Below are 20,999 nucleotides of genomic sequence, written 5' to 3'. Positions count from 1 at the left end.
AATCACTGCAACCTTCTGATGGTCACCATGTGTCTGGCAAGCTTCAGCTGCGGTGTTCTGGGAAGCTACAGCCTTGCTTTCTCCCATGCTCCATTCCCCTATGGAGCCCCAAAGGAGAGAGGGAGCACTGGGAGACAATGAAAACCCAGCTCCTATATCTACATATTATACCAGCTGAACTTTTGCTCCCCCCTTATTCTTCCTGCCCACATCCTGCAAATCCAGCAACTGCTTGAGACTGCTCTTTATACAGAATACATTCTGAGGTGAAACATTCATAAGAGCTAGTGCTGCATGCATTTTCACATGAACCATCGCACTTAGAAACAAATGCTATTTAAAGTGGTTTGTCCCAGGAGTCACTCTCAGTTAGCACAATGCACTTTCCCAGAAGGGGTTCAATTCCAGGTCTTGAACTTGTCCCACGCTCCCAGACCTCATGGGCCAAAGAGAGTGGCAGAGTTCTTAAGCCCAAACCCAGGCTAATACCTGGCACTCGGATAGCTCAATTCTGAGCCAATCAAAAATGATGTTTGTATCAAAGGGGGACTCAAACTTGGGTTTTGTCAATCACAAGCCCTGTTACCTCAAGGAAAGGAAGTGGTGTTCTAACCACTCCTGGGAAAGAAAAAAACTGTCCATTGCAATTTTTCCCTTCCCAGAGAAAACCTCCAAGGAGATTTGTAATTATGAGCAGGGGGAAATTTGAAAGAGCAAACTGAAAACTACAAAAATTTTTGCTTTTCTTACTAATTTTTAATGTAAAGCTATCTAGAGACCTGAAGGACTTCAACAGGGACCTGATTTATTTTTCTGTAGTGCTAAACATCTGCCTTTTGTGAAGAGTGTCCAGTCTAGAATGATAAAGGCATTGAATTTGATAGGAAATATAAGTATGTATACAGAAGGATGTCTTGGAATAAAAGACCCTTTGTTTTTAATATTTTCCTCTCTCCTCCTGTATACTAAAATTATCTGGTCAACAATGCAGATGATTTACAGCTGTCTGTTTCCTTTCAAATCAGTGATGCTGCACTGATTGGCACTTCTAGGGAAACCCATGAAGATAGTGACAATCTAAGAACTGAAATCATCTGCTTCAGGCTCAAGAACATTTCTTATCAAAGGTTTTTCGTTTGGCTTTAGAAAATATTGTTATGATTTTCCTATGTTCAGGAATCAGGGTTGAGAAACAAGACCTCAATTTTGGTATTGTTATTTGTATTTAACATGCAAGATAGAAGTCATGGGTTCTCAGGAAGCACTTCCTTTTGCATTCTGAGGAAAGAGGACACAATCACTCTCATTGCCCTTTCTGTGTTTATGTGCTACCGAGTTTCCCAAACATCCAGTAATAAGAACAGAAGCTGGAGTTTTGCCTGCTGTCTGGGAATTTCAGAACATGGACCAGAATAAAGCCACACTTGCTATCATGTGGCTTCCATGCATTCAAAGATAATTGATACAGAAAAAGGCTATTACCATGCATCTCCAGCAGAATTTCCATTTCATCTGTTCCATTGTTCATGTATGCAAAAGTAACTGTCTGCAGAAAGAAAATACTTAATTTTAAGATCAGACACAAATTCTTCCAAAATCAAGTTTAAGACTAGAAGGAACCTTAATAATCTCAGACTTATTCTTCTGCATGCAAGTGATTGGGTTGGTAGACAGCAGATCTATGTATTTTCTAGTTCTAGCAGATATTCAAGGTTGATGATACCAGAAGTGCCTCAAGAAAATGAGAATGATTAAGAGAGATCTTTTGACAGATAAATGGAATGGCCAGGTTGCCATCTCTTTAACAGCTGCTGGTGGTTTTGGCTCTCTGTTACAGCAGACTATGACTAATTGTAATCAGTTCATGTCTTGATACTTATAGACTGGCAATTAGTTTGGGCAAAGCACTGATCCTTATCCCAGTGTTTCAGTAGCCAGTCATTTATTTTTGATAAACTGTGGAGGAATTTGTGACTAAATGCATAATATTTTTTTTTTTTTAAGTTTCAGAGCAATGCTCCCTAATTATATGCTCATCCATTAATTCCAAGATTTTCTTACAGTATGAGAATTTGCAATGTCTTGTTAAGAATTTTGGAGCTGAAGTCCAGGATCTATTGTCAGATGGAAGACCTTGTATATCTCCTCTGATAATGAAAAATAGCCAAGAGAACTGGGTAATAGCCCTGATACTGAGGTCAGTAGAATTGCTCCAGTGTGCTGACCCAGCTGGGCTGTTTAGCTTTAATGATACAGAGGATAAAACTGATGGGCTTCAAGCTCAAGCATTACATTCCTTCAGGACATTTCTTTGTAGGGGGAAAAGTCAGGAGCAAACACATTTCATACTTAATCAATGATCTTTTCATGTTGACACCTCCCTGCCTCCTAAAGAAGACAGCCCTCAGGGCATAGGGAATGAAATGGAGTCACTGAACTATGGTTTAAAACCTTTCAGCAGATTGAAAATAGTTTTCCAATATTAACAATTAATTCAATCTCTGCCTGCAGAGGTTTTCTGAGCTTGTACTCAGACAAAACCTCTATTGGTATGAGAAGATAAGAGAACATATGAGAAAGATTGTTCCTGTTAAGCCTTTTGAAAGATTAGCAGTATCAACAGTGATGTATGCTCTTGCAATTTCTATTTGCAGCCATTAATTTAACCTCTTCAAATCTTTGATATAACACTAGAGGTACTTATAAACCTGATAGAGTGCATTTTTAGAATATAGACCTAGATAGAAGTTAAACTGGGCTCTAGGTACAAAGAATCTGTTCTTTATTATTTTTATTTCAGTGAGACATAAATTTCAGGATCTACATTTCAGAGTATATACTCCAGGATTTAATTCATCCCCTGGGTCTCAATAATGCTCTGATTTACACTCCACATAATCCCCTAAATCAGTCCTCCTACTCCACTCCCTATCTCTAGCTACCAGTTAATGCTGTGCTTATTCTTATATCATGACTCTCCCTCAAGGCTGTGTAAACCCCCTTGTTGATCAGAACAGAGATGGTGTATGTTCCTGATGGGCAGAGAAATGGAAGAAATAAATACCAGTCCTGACACCTTACTTACAACATGTGACCCCATTGTTACACACAGCTGCTGACAGTGAGTGCTGTGTGCTCAAGGGCACGGCACAGCTCTCACCACACAAGAGCCAGCAGGAGAGTTTGTGTGCAGTAATCTCTTGTGATCTCTCCCTTTCTAAAATATCTATGTAAGACATTCTGTGAAAGTTTGTTCGCCTTCCCTCAGAGAAGTAACACCACACCTGCACTTCGATGTCTGAAAGAAGCCTCCTGCCCTTTTAGCGAAAGCAGAGGGATTGGAATGGCAAGCAAACCACTCCTGCTGAAGTAATTTTGCTTTTCCTATGTCACTAAGAGATATAGCAAAGAGTGAATGGTGTTTTTTCTTCTGTTTCAGAAAATCCTTGATTTGTGTTCATGTATTTAAACAAAAATAAAACTGCTTGGTATATGTACATGATTACTTGCTATAGGGTCATGAAAAATTCATGTGGTATGTACTGGTTAAGAATGTCTTTCTTTCCTTCTTTCCTAAGACCCAAAAGGTAATACTTCACTGAATATTGTTTCAAAATAAAAATATCACAGAGAACTTGTCCCCAGCATGGTACATTGCACAGCCATTTAAAATGAAGAAGGGAAGAAAGGTCACGTTAAAAGGAATGCAAGTTGTATTTAATTTGGATAAACAGACAAATTCTCCAGGGCAGGAACTGTCTCCTTATGTGTCAGTATAGTGCCTTACACAGCAAAGCTGTCATCCAGTGGAGCCTTCAGACCCCTGAACAAAACCATCACTCAGGATTTTTGGAGTTAAGGGAAAGGCTGAGGCCTTAACTGATTTCCATTGGCATACCTTTTCCCCTCTGACTTTTATTTGCATCCTTTGCATCTCACTGCACTTACAATGAAAGCAAATCCTGCTGCAAGTTACGTTAGATAAACTATGCCACTGAGGAATATAATTTTCTAAAAAATTTTAGGACGAAAGGCACACAGGCCTTTTGGTTGTGTCCATGGAGGAATGTAAGAAAGGACCAGGAAAACAGCAAAATAATTGCATGTGATATGTTGATTTAAAAATCTCCAAAAAGGGACAGTTTACAATGTAATCTGAACTACTGAATTTCAGAATAAAAAATTACCTGCTAATAAAAATATTACTGGTTTCAGTTCTCATATGAGTAGCCACTTACTGCCTTTTATTCTATTAACAATATCTACACCAAAAGATGTGTATCTCTGTAGGTACAAGTGAAATATTAATTTCACAATTATTACATTTATGGTCTTTAACCAGTGGCCTCATGCAAAACAAAAAAAGACTAAAAAGGATTTGTGCAGTTGTCTGTACTGCCCAGCAAAGTGGAAGTCTTGCTGCACACAGTGTGGGATTGGATATATAGAAGAAGTAAAGGCATTGGAATTTGCAAAATTTAGGGATAGAACTAAAATCTTTAGACCAGCTAACAGAGGTGAAAAAGAGAAAAAATTCTTTCTGGCAGAAAACCACTTCTACAGGTTTTACAGCTCTTCACTCTAAGAGTCCATCTATGGTTTTCCCAGTGCAATATCTGAGTCTGCTGAGTGGCCCACTTGTGAGCTTACCTTGTAAATCTTGCCCTCCTTCATATTCCATTTTTTCATTCCACATGTCTCTAGCCAGCCTGTCCAAAGCATGGAGTAGTAACCCTCCTTCCCCATTTCAACTACTGCTTTCCTACTGTGGAACAGATGAATGCTAAATTTATTGTATCTCCTAGCAAATTTTCTACAATTGCTTACTTTTCCCTCTTCCACAAACTGAATGTATGCTTAAATAAGTCCTGACTACCATCTTCTGACTGTTTGACTGTTTTAATGAGGGACAAGCTGTGCACTAAGTAGTAGAGGGTTAATCTCAGGACCTTTTTATGGCTCAAGTGATTTCATCTTAAAAGTACATGAGTTATGAAGGACAGTAATGAGACATTAAACAGTTATGAATGTAGAAGATGGTGCTCTTGTATAAAAAGAGTACAGAATTAGTTTGATAGCTCTTATCTTGTGTATTTCCAGTATTTTCTAAGATAATAAAATTACCTGTCCAATGAGAAATCTTATCCATATTCTAGTAATTTGATTCTCATTACCTTGAAATTTAGAAAGTCACTTAATAAATCCTAAATTGTGCACTTACGTGGTAATGTTCTCATTTTATTGTTCTGCTAAATTTGCATTCCAAACAATAAGTATCTTTTAGTGCTGCCTAAGTTAGCCTCAGACAAGTGATTTTTTTTCTACCAGGAATGGCAGCTTTGCATTTGACAGTTGGCACTGTCATTTTTTTCATTATTGGATCAAACCTAATTTAAATCACATAGATTCCATCTGTCAGAGTTTGTTTATTTTCTTAGAATTGAATAGGTTACTATTTGTCGCGCATTATTAGCATGTTAGGGAGACCATGGAACTCCTTTCCATTTAAAGAAGTACTTTTACTATGCACAGCTCCCACAAACACAGTGCCCTTCTTGTCCTTTTCAAAAGAAAAGTTACCTCAATCATTTGGGATTACCATTTTTCTGCATTTGATGTAAAAACACTTGCCTGAATACTGAATTTAGTTAACCTTCAGTAAAAAAATGGGAAATATTTCAATCAGAAAGTTTTCTACAAGCTACAAAGAAGCTTTCTTACTGACTATGATGTCCTGTGAGGTCAGGTTGGTGATAGGTCTAAATGGCTATTACACAGTAAATCCTTTTGAACTGCTCTTCACGGGGAAAAATCCTTTGCCTGGAAGTGATTATTAAATACATCCTACAACACACTTGTTTTGAAGTTCCTCTGTTTGGGGATGAAGTATTAAAACAGGTACAGATTTACACTTGCTATAATTTAAACTTGGTGATGCTTATAGCAGCCTTTCCTTCCAATTAAAACTTCTGTCCTCTCTCCTCTACTACCCAAAGCTGCAGCCCCTTTCCCTTTCTTACTTTAAAGTCTAAATACTGAGACTTCATGATATGAGGGCTTTTCACTAAATAAGTCTAGAGCTTTCCAACCTTTAGAGATAAGTCTGCCCTCCTTTCAGGCTTTCATGGATGTGCATGATCTAACATGATGTGAACATCAGGTTCCTCTGGTATAAAAAAATGTATTTTGGGCAAGTAATTTAAAATTACCAAACACAGCTTTTTCTAATTTCAGAGTTTATATCCATCAGCCCCCTTCCTTAAGCTGTGGAAAGGTCACTGCCAATTGAAGAGCTGTAGGAACTATATGGGGCTATAGACAAGACTGTGGGACTGAAATAACAGTGCAAAGACATTGGCCTGGCAAGAGTTATATTGAGTTGTGTTGCAAGTATCTGTCAGATTATGTTGAACTCTTCAGCTCACAACTGTTGGCAATTCCAACAACTGGTGGTGGTTTTTAGTTTTTTGCTAAACAGAGAAAGAAAATACCTGAACTTATAGGAAAAATCTTAACTCAGGTTTCTTCATCTCATTTTTACATCTCACTATTAAGTTCAGAGACAAAGAAAACCTCAGAAAATACTGTGTATTTCCTTGTCCAAATTTTACATGACACAGTGGATTAATATTTGATCCTTAACAACACTTTGCCTATTCTTTTGTTATTCTGAATGCATGTGAAAAGAACAAAGAAATACACAGATAACATTAGCCTGTTAATATTAACTTCTCTCACAGAGCAGTAATTCAGGAATTGCTTGATTGATATGGGTCTCACTAATAAAGACTTTGTGTTAGTGAGATAAGAAAATGATCGATCAATCCAAATTGCCCTCCTTGTGTTTAATAGGCTGTATAAGGTATGCAATACAAAATTCCCTGCGGAATCCTTACGTGATTATGTGTACAGAGCCAGTGACATATTAGAGGGTTTATCCTAACATAAGCATGATTTCAGATGCATTTATTTCTGACAAACTTTAAATAGATTTGGTCATAACAGTGTGCTTTCTTTTCTGTGCTTTCTGCTAGAATAGTTCAATTTTTTGCAATGTAATTCAGCTTTCCCTTTAAAACCAAACATAAAGATTGCTTGCAATTCTTGTCAAATCCCATGTAAATACTGCTTTGCCCTTCTGCTGTGCCTCCCAGATCAAAAGCATCTGCAAGTATTTCATAAATATTTTTCTAGCCCCCTTGGAGGCTAGCTAATTAAATTGCATGACTTTGGAGATATATGTGGAAACAGACTCTGAAGTTGAATAATGTGCCAGAGAAAAGGACAGAAATCTGCATCTTAGTTAAGAACAGAAGCCAAACCATGCAGGTAGTAGCCATCCATTTTAAGTTATGCGACTGCCTCTCATCTTCTTTTGGTTAGAGCTATTTTTTGACCATATACACGATAGTATAGTGAAATCTGGTGGTTTATTTTCCTCAATGTGCATAAGTTAGAAATACCTCTTCCTTTATGTCTATATTAACACGTTTTCCTGGTTTGGTTTCTTGGTGAAATGATTTTGACACTCACTGTTCTGACTGCTCCCTGGATGCAATCCCTAAGGGTGGATTTGGAGGAAAAGCAGCATTGTTCTTTCAGAAAACATGATCTCCCGACTGAGCTCCTGTGACTGGATTGATTTATAATTGAGGCAATTCTGATTTTACACTAGAATCCCAGTTCTAAACCAGCTTTGCAAGTTTTCTGTCTTAAGGAGCGTGCTTTACACTTAGAAAGGAATGAATTTAGTGCAGCAAAGTCTTTTCCCTGACAAGCACGCAGGACTAGCAGTGGCAGTGTTGAACTGCTGGCTTTGATGTGAGCAGGGAGCAGCTTGAGCTGCCTGGGGTGCTTTCCCTAGGACAGTCACAGTTCTGCACCACTGGGAACACTGAGTGGAGGAGGTCTCTCATAATCCTGTTGCAGGGAAGCTTGGATTACTTTTGGCTTTTGCTAGCTCACTCACAGCCCTGAGGGAGCAGCTGCCACAGCTTTCATCACTGGATCTGGCAGGATTTGTGCTCCAGTGATGAAGCCAGGACACTGGTAACAAAATATTCTTTGCCAGATTTGCTCCACAAGGAAGGAAGCAGATTCATCCTGCTCAGGGATAGCAACCCAGCATTTTATGCGGCAACCAGAGCTATTCTAAGCACAGAGGCTGTCAGATTGCAAATATTTGGATGAGGCATCACAAGAAATACAATGTGAAAGAATCCTACTGCTTTCTTCTTAATACAGTATTCATCATTATCTGAATCTAGCACAAGCCCAGGCACCAGTTGGCCATTGTGTTAATCATTTTTATGTCTCAGCTCCAGTCACAGAACAAAAGGAGTTAAATAACTCAGTTTACTGCTGCTAAAAATAAACTTGCAGACTTGCTGGATTCCTCCACATTAAAATGTAAACAACTGTCAGCTCTTCTAGAAAAGCTAGTTTTGCCCTGCTAGTAACTTCCCCAGGAGAATTTCTGTGTTTTTTAAAAGTTTTATGCTGAAGATTTGTTTCCATAATTGGGACTGGCCAGTTTTCTCTCAGAAAAATGAAAACTGAACTCTTTCCAGTTAAAACAATTGCTACTAGAATGTTGGCATGCAGTCCATGTAGAGAGTGGTGTGAGCTGCTCCAGTGGGGATTGCAGCCAGTCATTTTCAAATTTGAGTGCCTCAAGAGAGGCAGTTTAATCCATATTTAGACACCTATATTGGAAGTGTCTGGTCTGGCTTCACTGCCAGCACCCACATATCCTATGGGTGTCTTCCACTGTCTGTCAAATCCAAGATATTGGAAAGCAAATCTATGTCTTTTAAGGGCCTAAATTAAGAAACATTTTTTTGGCATTAAAAAAAATATATCTCAGGCCAAAATTTTAAATGCTTTGATCAAAATGTTCTTATTATGTTGTTAACTGCTCTTTAAAACTGGTGTATTAAGTATGTGCTCATTGCTTTAGAGTACCACGTGACCCTACCTGAGATGGACTGATGGAGAAATGGAAGTCCTGGGGTAAGAAAACAGATAGAATATAATTGATTTAGTGCAATTTGATTGATATACTGCATTTAGTTTTATGCTGAGAATCTTTGCATGGGAATATTTAGACTATATTATAAAAGTATGTTGAAGTCATTGTGTAAATAATACAACAGTTAGCTACAACATTCAGCTGACTGCCATATACTACTATTTATATTAGTTTGGAGGATCATTTTTTGGGATGGTTTAGACATCTGTCAGTCATGGATAGCTGTTATCTTGCAGAATGTTCACACCTCACACATACTTCAGATTTGGGAAGTAATGGGTTACATTGATAACCATGGAAAGCTGGCAAATGGGTTAACAACTTAAAGAAATGCAGGAAAAATAATCACAAAAAGCCAAAGTAAAAGGAGAAATAATGTTTCGTCTCTTACTTTGAGGAGAGGAAAATAGCATAAGAACAGATAAAAGATTAGAATATCCCTCAATAAGCATTGTAGACCATCCTCCTATCAGTGTGTAATCACCCAATACTCCTGTCAGTTCAAGAAGCCTTCCAAGGGTAGAGGCTCTACTGTGTCTCCAGGGAATCTCTTCTAGTGCCTCACTACCTTTACAAATGTATTCCTGCTATTAATTAGTTGCAGACATAAGCTTATTCCTTTTTGTCCTTGGAGGACACAGAGAACTTAGCTCTATGAAATAGCCTTTTAGGTACTTGAGAACTTACATCTTCCTTCAGTGATCTCCCTTTTATTTAAAGCACAGGAATTACTATTTTTCTGTAAATCTTTTTCTCCTAGCCACCAGTCTTTTTCTTTGTTCTCATATGAGATTTTTCCAATTATGAAACAAAAATCTTCCCAACTGGACAAAAGTCAAATCTGGACCAAAAGAAGAAAAAAACCAACAAAACCAAAAAACCCACTAAACCCTGCTTTATGATAAAAGGCTTCACAACTAAAGTAATGAGTGAAACATTTTTCTTTTGAATCTCACAAAAATTAGTTTAATTTGATATTTGCTTATTCAAGCATTAGAAAAAATGATGACCAGCTTTCAATACTTTCTGTAACGTGCTCCTTTCTGTACAGTGTTATGGCAGTTGCCTCTTTCCCAGCAGGGTAGCGCTGAGCTACTTAATCATTTATCATGCTGAAACTGTTGCAAAATCTTGATCTTTCTCTGTACTTTTATATTGTTCTCTGAACCTTTTTTTAAAAAGTCTTTCCCTTCCCAATGAGACCTTATACCTAGGTGGTTTTAAGTGAGAATTTATGTAGTCTGGCTATGAATTTATATAGTTCAGCCATTTCACGTTTGCATTCCATTAGAACTTGGGCAAGTGCCATCCAGCTCTGGTGGTTTGAGTATTCTGTCAATTTGTTCTATAATCTGTTCCACTAACACTTCAGTTTGTGACAGATTCTCTAACACCTCCTCTAAAAAGAAGAGTTTCAGCATGGAAACTTCCCTAAGTTTGTACATTGGCAAATGCTTTTATGCCTTCCTTATCTATTGGCTCTCACATTTCTCTGGCAAGCTTTCTGCTCCTGATGTGTTGGAAAAAGAATTTATTATTACTTTTTATGTCTTAGCAAGTTTTTTTTCTCAAATCCTAATTTGGCATACACTTGCATTTAACCTGCCAGGGCTTGTGGCCTTGTCTGAGACCCTCAGACAGAACCTCAGCTTTAGGAAGGTTTGACTGAGGCCTGGTTGGAGGAGTCATTGGGTCTATTGGACTTTTCCACTTGGTCTACTGGAAGGTGTTCCTGACCACTACAGGGAGGCTGGAACTAGAAGATCTTTAAGGTCCATTCCAACCTAGGCCATTTTTTGATTATGACTCTATGATTCAGTTTAGCTACCCTAATGTTGCTCTTTTAGGGCAGGAGGTGTATGTCTGATGAGAGCTTTTGATACAGCTTCTAATACATTCTACATCACCCGCAAAAATATCATACTTTGGACCATCCCATTTACCAAAATATAGAAGAATGATTTTGATTTAATTCCTAGAGGGTCCATCATCTCAAGTAGTGGTTTCTTTCATGTTTAATGTTTTTCTTCCATTCTTCTTTCTTTTTTCCCCACTAAAAAAGCCCCCTGTAGCATTTTCTTATAAAGCATTAGCAGCTGGTTTCCACTTTGGTTTATATGAAATCCTTATTCCCTACTTGTTTAGATCCCCTCTAAGTGATTTGGTTTTTTTTGTTGGTGGTGAGCTTTTTTGGTTGGTTTTGGTTTGATTTTCTGCTTGATTTATTTTTAGTGGTATTTTCTTTTTCTCCTTGTTCCCTGTAAATCACAACCTATATAATTTCTCAACCATGCATTGCAGCTTTTCTTTTCTGCCTAAATTTGGTCCTCAGCATGGGAGGAAGATTTCAGAGACTGTGACTTCTGAACATCCTGGTTTGCATGATTTAACTTTTGCTTCAGAACCTCTCTCTTACCCCACTGCTACTTTGAAAGTGCTAAGAGGTTAAATCATCTGCTTTACATACAGTCTTATTCATCTGCTTTCCATATCAGGATATATTTAGTGAGGAGACTCCATAAATATGCTTGCAGACCCCTTCAATTATTTGTATTTATGAACATATTTTGGTTTTTAAAATTTGCTTCTGCCCAGAAGGATTAGCTAAGGAATGCATCTCTCCTCTTTAATTGGGAGAGCATGTTTTATGAATTACACTATTTCTGTATATTTGTGCTGCAATCAGATTTTAAATCTAAGATAACTAAATTAAGATATAATAGCAGAATAACACTAAACAGGGAATTAATCAAGGCAGTATACTGAAGAAAGAATTGTCCTTATACCAGGAGACTTAAATATATCTCATATTGCACAATTTGACTGTTGATCTTCCAATGCCCTTAGTAAATATTTCCATTTAAATTATTTTGCAGTGATTACATATATTTTTATTCTTTTATGTGTGTGTGTGTATGTATGTGTATGTGTATTGTGTGTGTTCTATTTCTTAATAGCGCTTTTTATGTGAATGCCGTTTAAATTATTTGGGGTTTTTTATTTTATTGTTTCTCTTTTCCAAAAGCTTTAAATTTTCTTTCTTCTGTTTAATACTCTCTAATTTCATTTTGGAAAATTAGGCCAAAAGTGAAACTGCCACAATTCAGCTTTCTAAACCAAGCTCAATGTTTTCACATTGAGTACTGAGTATCCCTGAGTATTTTTTTAGGAGGAAATTATGTGTTCAAGTATACTTTCCTTATACACAAACAGTTTACATTAGCACACAAGCATATATTTTTAAAAATCTAAAATAATAGATTAATTTCTATATATTAAGGTAGGACATCGTTGTGGAGATGAGTATTCCAGAAATCACCAATGATTTTGCTTTACTATGCTATCAGTGTTTATTCCAGGCAATCTTTTCTCATTCTATTTTGTATACATTTCATGCTCTTTCAAATTTTCAGTGAGATTGTTATCTTTATGCTTCACAGGCTTTGGGAAAATAAGAATCCTATGAAAATAGTTGTGTCTTGATGAGGAGAAAAGACATACTGAGAGTAGCTGAACAATTGCATATTTTCTGCCAAAATTCTCCCAGTAAGCCATGGAATAAGCCCTCTTAAACACATACAAAAAATTATAATTTGTAATATGCTTTGGTTCAGCTTGTCAGCAAAAAATTTCTTTCCCAAAACGAAGAGCTGTTGAAATTGTACTGCAAATTTGTATTGGAAATCACCCTTGATGGTTTTGGTAATGTGCAGCTCTTTATTTGGCTGCAAACTAGAGTTGGATCAACACCTTTTGTCTAGAGAGCATGAACAGGAGCAAAGGAAAAAACACTTTGTTGTCATGCTTCTGAGCTCTCCAAGGAGTGGGGAAAAGCTTTGATCTAGTGAAACTAGGCACAGTGTATGTTTCCTCAGAATCTCAGATCCTGGTAAACTTCAAAAAATGCCGTCACATTCACCCAAGTCTTAGAGCATCCCACGATTTAAGTGCTCTTTCCTCATGTCACAGCTGGGACAGAATTTTATGTCAGAGGCAACTAACAGTCACAGGAATTTGTTAAACAGAGGGATCAATGCGGGAGAAAACACAGTAATTCTCCTTTCTCTAGAAGATAGTCCTACTTTGTTTATTACAAAAGGTTCTTTAAATACTCACTGAATGACAATAAAAAGTTAGTCATTAACTTGCACATACAGATGTGCTGTATTTTTAAAAAGAAGCATCTCCCATGTAAACAAGGCGATACTATGATTAAACATCACTGTGTCAGCTCTGATGAAAATCATCATGTTATCATGCAGTAGCTTCACCTAAGCCTAATTTTATCAAGAGTTGGAAGACTTTTTCTGACAACAGCAAATATTCTTTCAGGTGCATCAGGCTTCTCTTGTCAATGAGAGTTGGTTCAGCATAGCACACTGGATACTGACAGCAACCACAATCATCCATCTGTGCTTTTAAATAAGGTTTTCCAGGTTCAAATCCCCATCCAAACAAATAATTGTACTCACTGCAGAAATCAGCTTGAAAGTCAGACAGAGTGTTTGTACACTAAACTCCAGGACTGAATCTCCACCTGCTCATACTTTTTGTCAGTTTGTGTTCTGTATCTTCACAAAAGAAGTTGACCTCAATATTTTGCAACCATTTTATGAGCATTATTTTCCTTTAAATGTTAAAGGAAAAATATTTCCAGATGCTACATTGCCTTGATATGCTGCATACACTAACTCTCCTGTGTCCTGCAAAATTTGATTGTTCAGTGGAGAATAACCATCAAAGGTTTTTCTTGAAGAAAAATTATTTGTGAACTAGTCTTTTGATCTGTTATTTCTTTCATGCAACTACCACAGATTGTATTTATTTATGTGATTTTTTTTAAAAAATCAAAATTAAATTAAAAACTCTGATGTGTCAAGCTTTTAAAACTCATTAAAGACAAAACAATCTTAACAGAAACTATCGAGACAAATAGAGAGCAGCCCAGAGGCATAATAAGTCTCCAGCTGGCTGGACATCTCTGCAAAGAGAAAAAGGAAAGGCAGTTTGTCTTTCGGAAATGTACAGGCAGAACAGACCTCCTAGATGTAAGAATAGTAGTTACAGATTTTGGCAGGTTTATGCCACTTTATTATGCTAGTAGAGTACAGTGCTGCAATTTCTGCAGAGCAGGCTGCTTCTGCCACTCTACTTGAGATTTTCCACCCAAACATGACAAAGATAATAGGAGTAAAATAGGGTAATTATTCATGTAGGTATCTTAGTAATACAGTAATATAGGCCACAGAAAGCATGAAAAGAACATGTAACACTGGAACTAATCAGGTCAGAAGTTCATAATGAAAGACATTGCTGGACAAAAAATGGTCAGTTCATTTAGAATAAAGTGGCATTAACAAGGAATACATTGATCAGTCTTTAGTGAAAATTAAATCCAAAGGAGAATAAAATAACCTCAAACCGTTAATCTACTAAAATTCTCAGTGATACTAGAGGTTTCATCTCAGTGTTTGGAACTTTTAGCAATAGAAACAAGAATGGCTTCCTCCTGAGTACTCAGTTTCTATGAAGCCAGTCAGCTAGTGATGCAGACACTGATGCATTTGTTTTGTGTCATTTCAAACACGATCAGTTTGATATGATGTGGCTACCATTTTTCTTAGGGCTTACTTAAGTTTCACACCATGGTTTCAATCATGTGCTTGATCAGGCATGCATTTGGTGCAGAAAGATTTTGTTGGTTGTGAAACCATGTTATAGAACAGAGGACCACTGGAAGTGTCCTGGCCTCACTCACACACTCTTCCTGGGAAGGTTCTAAACACATGAACTTACAATGAAATTTAATTGTAATGAGATAGAGAAGAATTTTATTCTACTACAAAATGCCCTTTAAACCATCTATTCATTTCTGCCTGCTTGTCTTCTATTTATTCCCAAATGTGGAGATTAGGTAACAGATTGCATTGCCATGTGAAACTGAAAATGCAAATAATCTGCATTTTTTAACACTTTTTTATGAAAGTTCCAGAAAATGAGAGTGTGAATTGTGATTTATGTTTGTATTGAAACTAAGTGGGATCCTGCTTTTGGAAAAGCAAAAAATAATTCCTCAAAAATTCCTCCTGCAAATTGAACATAAATGTTAAACTAATGTGATAATATTTTAAACTATTTTGCACAAACACTGTGTTTGCATCTAGATATAAGGTATGTCTATTTTGGCTCATGAAGTTGCAGCTGAAATATAAAGGAATTTCAGGTACCTAGTTTGAGCAAGACAGTGACTGCAGTTAGCGAAGCTATAAATGTCTCCTAAATAATCACACAGAGAAACCTCTATATGCAAGCCAAATACCATAAAATCTCACAATTATCTTATGAGATAAATGAGACACATTTAGAACAGAACATAACTTTCCTGTCATCTTCAATTCCAGTAGAACTTTGGGGAATATATTTAAATACTGAAGTGCAACATCCACTTAATGGTCTTTGTGTTGTGTTCAGAAAATGTGCAAATATAGCTTATAATTAAGTTTTTATCTATTTGAAATCAATTCTGCTAAGAACAATGAGAAATGGAAAAAATAATAAAAAATCCCCATATTTTTATCTTACTTTGTATCAATTAGTTTGTATCACTGTGGCCATCTGTATGTGTTCAAGATTTTGACACATATGATGGTAATATTTTTGTTGAATGCATGATGAAAGCATTTATCATCTGCAAGCAACAGTCATCTCAGAACACTTGCCAAGAGAATGCTGCCCATGGAAAAGAGCAAGAAAAACCTTGCTGCTTTTTCCTTCAAGTTTTTTTTTTAAATTTTGCAAGTAGACAGTTCATTGGGATGACTGTCCCACAAGGAGACCAAACAGCAGCAGAGGAGATTGGAGTGTAATTGGAGTGTTATGGTAATTCAGCATAAACAGTGGGATTGGCCACGACTGTTGGGAAATGGACAGTAGCCCTCATTGTAAATTAGACTTCTTGCTCAGCTGCTAGTCCCCTCAAGACAAACTGATGAGCAAGGCAAGTGTGAATCAATTTTTTGCCCTTAATTCAGCAAATGTAAAAGCCTTAAGTTAAAAAATTAAAATATGGGTTTATTTCATTTTGATAGCAAATGATCTTTTCTGAGAAGCTGAAAAGCAAGTTATTTCTTGGTTTGACTTTGAATAACCTCTTTGCCTTAAATTAAACTTGTACCTAGAAAGTCACTATGTATTTAACCTTCCTAATAGCACCATATGTAGGAGTGTATACTTACTTGACATAAAAAAATTCTCCTCCTCTACTACCCACACAAAAAAAGAGTTACTGATGATCATTTCAATCTTTAGATACTGTTTATAAAAGTAAGGAGGAAAAACGTTTCATAATGGATTAACCTTCACATCTTGTCTGAAGTAGGAGTCCTGTAGAAATGAATAATTGGCAGCTTCTGGCTCTTTCAAATTCATGAGAACTCCCCACATTTCCTTGCTTCAAAAATCCTGCTTATTTGATGTAAATTAATACTCACATTTTTTCTAACAAAGTCCATTTGCCACTAAGGTAGGAAAGTAAATTCAAAGTATAGCTATGTTTTCTTGCATCTGTATGTCAGAAAAATGAACGTGGCTAAAATGCTCTGAGAACCACACAAAGGCACTGAATTAAAACGACAAGGAGACAGATGTCAGAGAACACAAGCAATATGGAGAGCATTTTTATATTCCACTCTATGCTAGCCCTCTAAAGCTGAAAGCACTCACCTATGTTTTACATTAGACGCTCTTTTGGTGGGCAGTGTTGGTTTTAAGCCAGAATGATAAAGGCTCAAATGCAGGAAGTGAATTTTCAGTTAGTTCAATCAGGACAGAGTTTGTGTTTGGTGTTGTCCCTATTAGCCAGTAGGTACAAGCAGAAGTTCTTTTCTCCTACCAGAGCAAGAACTTGTCTCCTACTTTTCATTTAACTTGACTACACTGAGATTTTTCTGGGTTTCAGACTTAGCAAATATTGATTTTCTTTCCAGTCATATCAGAAAGGAAGTAAGCCAGCTTCATCTTGCAGCTCTAACAGCACCAAGGAGATATATCAGTATTTTAAAGCATGTTTGAAAAGGGGAGTACAGAATTTGAAGTGGCCCTTTGACACATCAATAAATCCTATCTAATCAACATAGTTAATTTTTCCTTTTACTCCAATTCGGTGAAAAAAGCCAGAGTGATCTTTGCAGCTGCTACTTTTCAATACAGATACTCAGACATACACATCCAATAATATGTCCAGGAAACTTTTAAATGTTCTGAAGTGTTGTAAAGGAATAAATCACACAGCAATAAATCCATGGTACCATATTTGGATACAAGGTTTGTGAATATACACTGGTTTTTAGAGGAATTGTGGAATCCTGAAAACACTTTCTATTACCCCTTTTCTTTACAACCTTTTTAAAATTAATACATAGTTAGCAAGTAGAATATACTTTTTTTATCTTTTTGGGGCTTTGCATCTATCTTGGGTTACCCTAGGATAACAAAAAACAATTCTCCTTTGCTATCATCTGGAAAGGAGTATAAATATAAATAGGATATAAATAGGCTTGCAGGAATAATTTTGAGAAAAATATTTGGATATATTTGAAACAAATAAATAGTTATCCAGTTGTATACTTTCAACCAGAAAATGCAAGTCCTTGAAGTTTCCTACTGCATGAGGCCTCACAAAAGAAAATACAAAATCTAAGAAAAAAACCCCAAAACAACAGCAACAAAAACACAAACAAACAAACAAATGCCCCACCAAAAACCCCCAAAACAAAACAATCCCAGAAATTTAATTTTAAAGCAAAAGAATTTTTATATAATTATGCTACTACCATTGCCTTCTTGCCCCAGCAAGGAATTGTATCACAGGCAATGTCTTCAAGTGCCATGAATAACAAACACCAACTGTGATCTTGAACAAGTCATATTTTCTTTATGCCCTGGTTCTTTCTGTGCAATACTGGAATAGTAACACTCTTCTTCTCTCATAGAGGGGCTATTAAGACATGCATATTAAGAGCTGTGAATGATCTCCAGGTAGACCACTGTAATTATCTAACTATGAAATTTAGCAAGATATATGTTTCTATGATAGGGAAATTTATTTATTCATATGAGGGGAAATCAAGTGTGTTTTTTCTCTTCTGTGTGTTTCTTATTCTCCCATCCTTCCCACTGAATATTATGCAACAGTTATTGCAGTGATAAATCACAACCTCCCAAGGGTAGTCTGACCTGTGTCCTTCACCTCCAGCCAGAGGTGTAATCTTCCCTATTTTGGCAGTTTGGGTGGGAAGGTTAATATAACCCCATAAGCCTCACATCCTCACGTTTAGTGTGCTCATGTAGGGAACAGTTCCAGGCTGAAATCCCATTTCTGAACATTCCAGTTCTACACTTGACATAAATGGATCCTGTGACAAGCCACTGCTGTGGCTGACCCCAATTGTCACATCAATTTGGGAAGCATTTTGAGGGCAATTACTTACAGCAGAGCTGTCCAACTATCACACAAAGACAGGGAAAGGAGAAAGCACTTGCAAGGTCTGCTTGTGTAATGACATCACATTGTCATTGCCTTAACTAACTGTATGCATGGCTAAAGTATAACCTCCCTCTGTTTTTTTAAAGGACAAAAATGAAAAAGAAGCAGCACAGAATCACAGTTAAAACCTGCAAGTCACTGTAGCTAAATGCTATATATAGACAGCATTTCCTTCAGGAATTAGTGAAGAAATGTGATTATTTCAGCTGAAGCTATGCGAACAGGCAGAAACAATTGAAAAGTGCTGGAGCAGAGATCCTTAAATGGTCTAGAAAGAAATACTGTCTGAGTAGGCTATTATTTTAATGTCCAATTCTCTACACTATGGATGCTTCAGTAGTAATTTTTTTGCAGTTCTACTTTAGTCTTTGTTCAGTTTCTGAAATGAGAATAATACCAGCACAGCAAGGAGATAGTACCATTTATGCATGATACAACAATGATAACTTTCCTCTAAGTATCATGAGTATTTTGTGCAATGCTGCTCAGTCTCACTTGTGGCCTCATCACAGAAATGCCAAATAGCTTGTTGGAAGGGACCCTTCTGCTGTGGATGAGAGTTTGTAAACCCTAAGCTTTTTTGCTATATTGGATGCAGAATGGCTAAAATACCAAAGGAGCTGGTGAAGCTCTATCTCATCCCAGCTTTCTCTTCTCTAACAGGCTCTGATGCTTGTGTTTATTCCACTTCCAAGTTACATGCCGCCAAATGACAAGAAAGAAATCAGGTCATCTATGAGTCAGTCTGTCTGCTCCTTTCGGCTGGCCAGCTGGGGCAACAGAGGTGTAGTACTTTGATATTTAGCTGGGTTGTAGATTGCTCTTAAACAGCCAGAATAGAAGAGAGAGAAGTATGTGACATTGCTTGTCATTCTCTGTATGTAGGACAGATCAAATTCCCTGATCTGAAACACCAGTGTGCAAATACACAGCTCAATAGCATCTACACTTGGGACAGACATGTTAGTATTTCCCTGTCAGACACACTATGTGAATGTTAGTTTGCCCAGTTCAAACTGGGCGAGAGGTATGCTGAAAATAGAATAAGAATTAATGAAGACAGAGTTTTGTGAGAAAATTACTTCCTGACCATAAAGTCATTAGTTGCTATTGCTATGAAGCAACAAGTAAAGGTGCACAGTTAATTACTCTGCTGGCATCTGTCAGGATAAACACTAAAGAAGAATAATAGTTATTCTCAAAGCTAGAAAATGGGGAAGAAGTAAGAGGAATTATTTGCTTATAAATGGAATTGAAACTTGAGAGCTAAATTCTGGCCATGCTCCAGTTAGTAGAAGTGGGAAATGAGTGTCAAAGATCACAAGAGTTATGTAATTTTTATTTGAAAATTCCAAGCCTCTTATCTTTAACACATTTATCAGAAAAATACAAGAGACTATATTTCATGTGAAGGAACAGAATAAGTCCATCACTTTTTAGAAACTGTATTTTAAAATTATTTAAAGGATGGAAAAATGCATATTTTTTATTTCTTGGCCCTTCTAATGTTAATACATATAGACTAACATTGTTTCTATAGATTTAATGTGAAACTTCTGCCAGACAAAGCATACTCTTTGTTGACTCTGCAACAGGCAATTTAGAAACCACACAAACCAGAGGGGAGAGCTGTATGACACAGCCAGTGATTTAAGTATATAAGAATTTTGACTAAAGCAAAAATTTTAAGGTTAGGCAACAGATAAATGGTCAAATATCACATAAAATAACAAATATTTATACTTTTTAAATGTCTGGTAAGACAGTGAGAAATTAAACTTTGAGATGGGTTGCTACAAAAACCCACCCTGAAATAAAAGACTGGAAACAATTTTTTTATTTGAATAGTGAATAAGGAATAACCCCTCACACTGCAGTAGTAATTGTAGCTTCTATCATATGTGCTGAAGAGACATTAAAAGAAGTGACAGAAAATTCTCTACTCAATTCTGCTGGTGTAAAACAGACAAGAGTACAAGCAGAGCCTCCACACAATATCCTGGAGCAGTTTATCTTTGCTGGAGGTGTGCAGTGTCAGGATGACCTGTTGATTGTTTGGTAGACATTGTCAAGGGTAAGTAGTAGCTCCACTTTTTGATTAAATATTAGCTAGCGTGAGGTCTAGAAATTCCTATCAAACAATGATTTGGTTTAATATATGCTATGGAGAGTGAAGGACTTAACCAGCAGTCTTAATGGCTGTGTTGCAATCAGAGAAAATTGGCTCAAATATATACAAGTCTAAAAAGAAGAAGAATCTGATTTGACTGATTTTTAGTAGTTGTTACCAAACTGCAAAGCCCTACCCTAAAAGACACAGTCTAATAACACTGCAATAAGAATTATATCCATTAAAAAATTATGATGTCTGGGAAATTGTTACAGTGGAGTTGAACTGATGAAAATACCACTTCTGATTAGATA

The 20,999-nt window shown here is 36.7% G+C and overlaps 1 protein-coding gene and 1 long non-coding RNA gene across 6 annotated transcripts in view; one reads left to right on the top strand and one right to left on the bottom strand.

Moving 5' to 3' along the window:
- The window catches only part of LOC144246223 (uncharacterized), a 93,380-nt gene that overhangs the window by 42,269 nt on the left and 30,112 nt on the right, over positions 1 to 20,999 (top strand). The window contains exon 4 of one of the 4 annotated variants that reach the window (XR_014954804.1): positions 8,960 to 9,012. The exons of the other annotated variants lie outside the window; for them this stretch is intronic. The gene's annotated coding sequence lies outside the window, so the exon portion shown is untranslated. The remainder of the gene's footprint in view (positions 1 to 8,959; positions 9,013 to 20,999) is intronic. 4 annotated transcript variants of the gene reach the window in all.
- Positions 1 to 20,999, bottom strand: part of LOC110478224 (uncharacterized) — a 49,843-nt gene that overhangs the window by 18,342 nt on the left and 10,502 nt on the right. The window lies entirely within an intron of this gene.

This window comes from Lonchura striata, chromosome 4 (assembly GCF_050655825.1).
Source record: "Lonchura striata isolate lonStrDom1 chromosome 4, ASM5065582v1, whole genome shotgun sequence".
Taxonomy (NCBI): Eukaryota; Metazoa; Chordata; class Aves; order Passeriformes; family Estrildidae; genus Lonchura; species Lonchura striata.
Note: the sequence above shows the minus strand (reverse complement) of the source record. Positions and strands in the feature narration are given on the sequence as shown.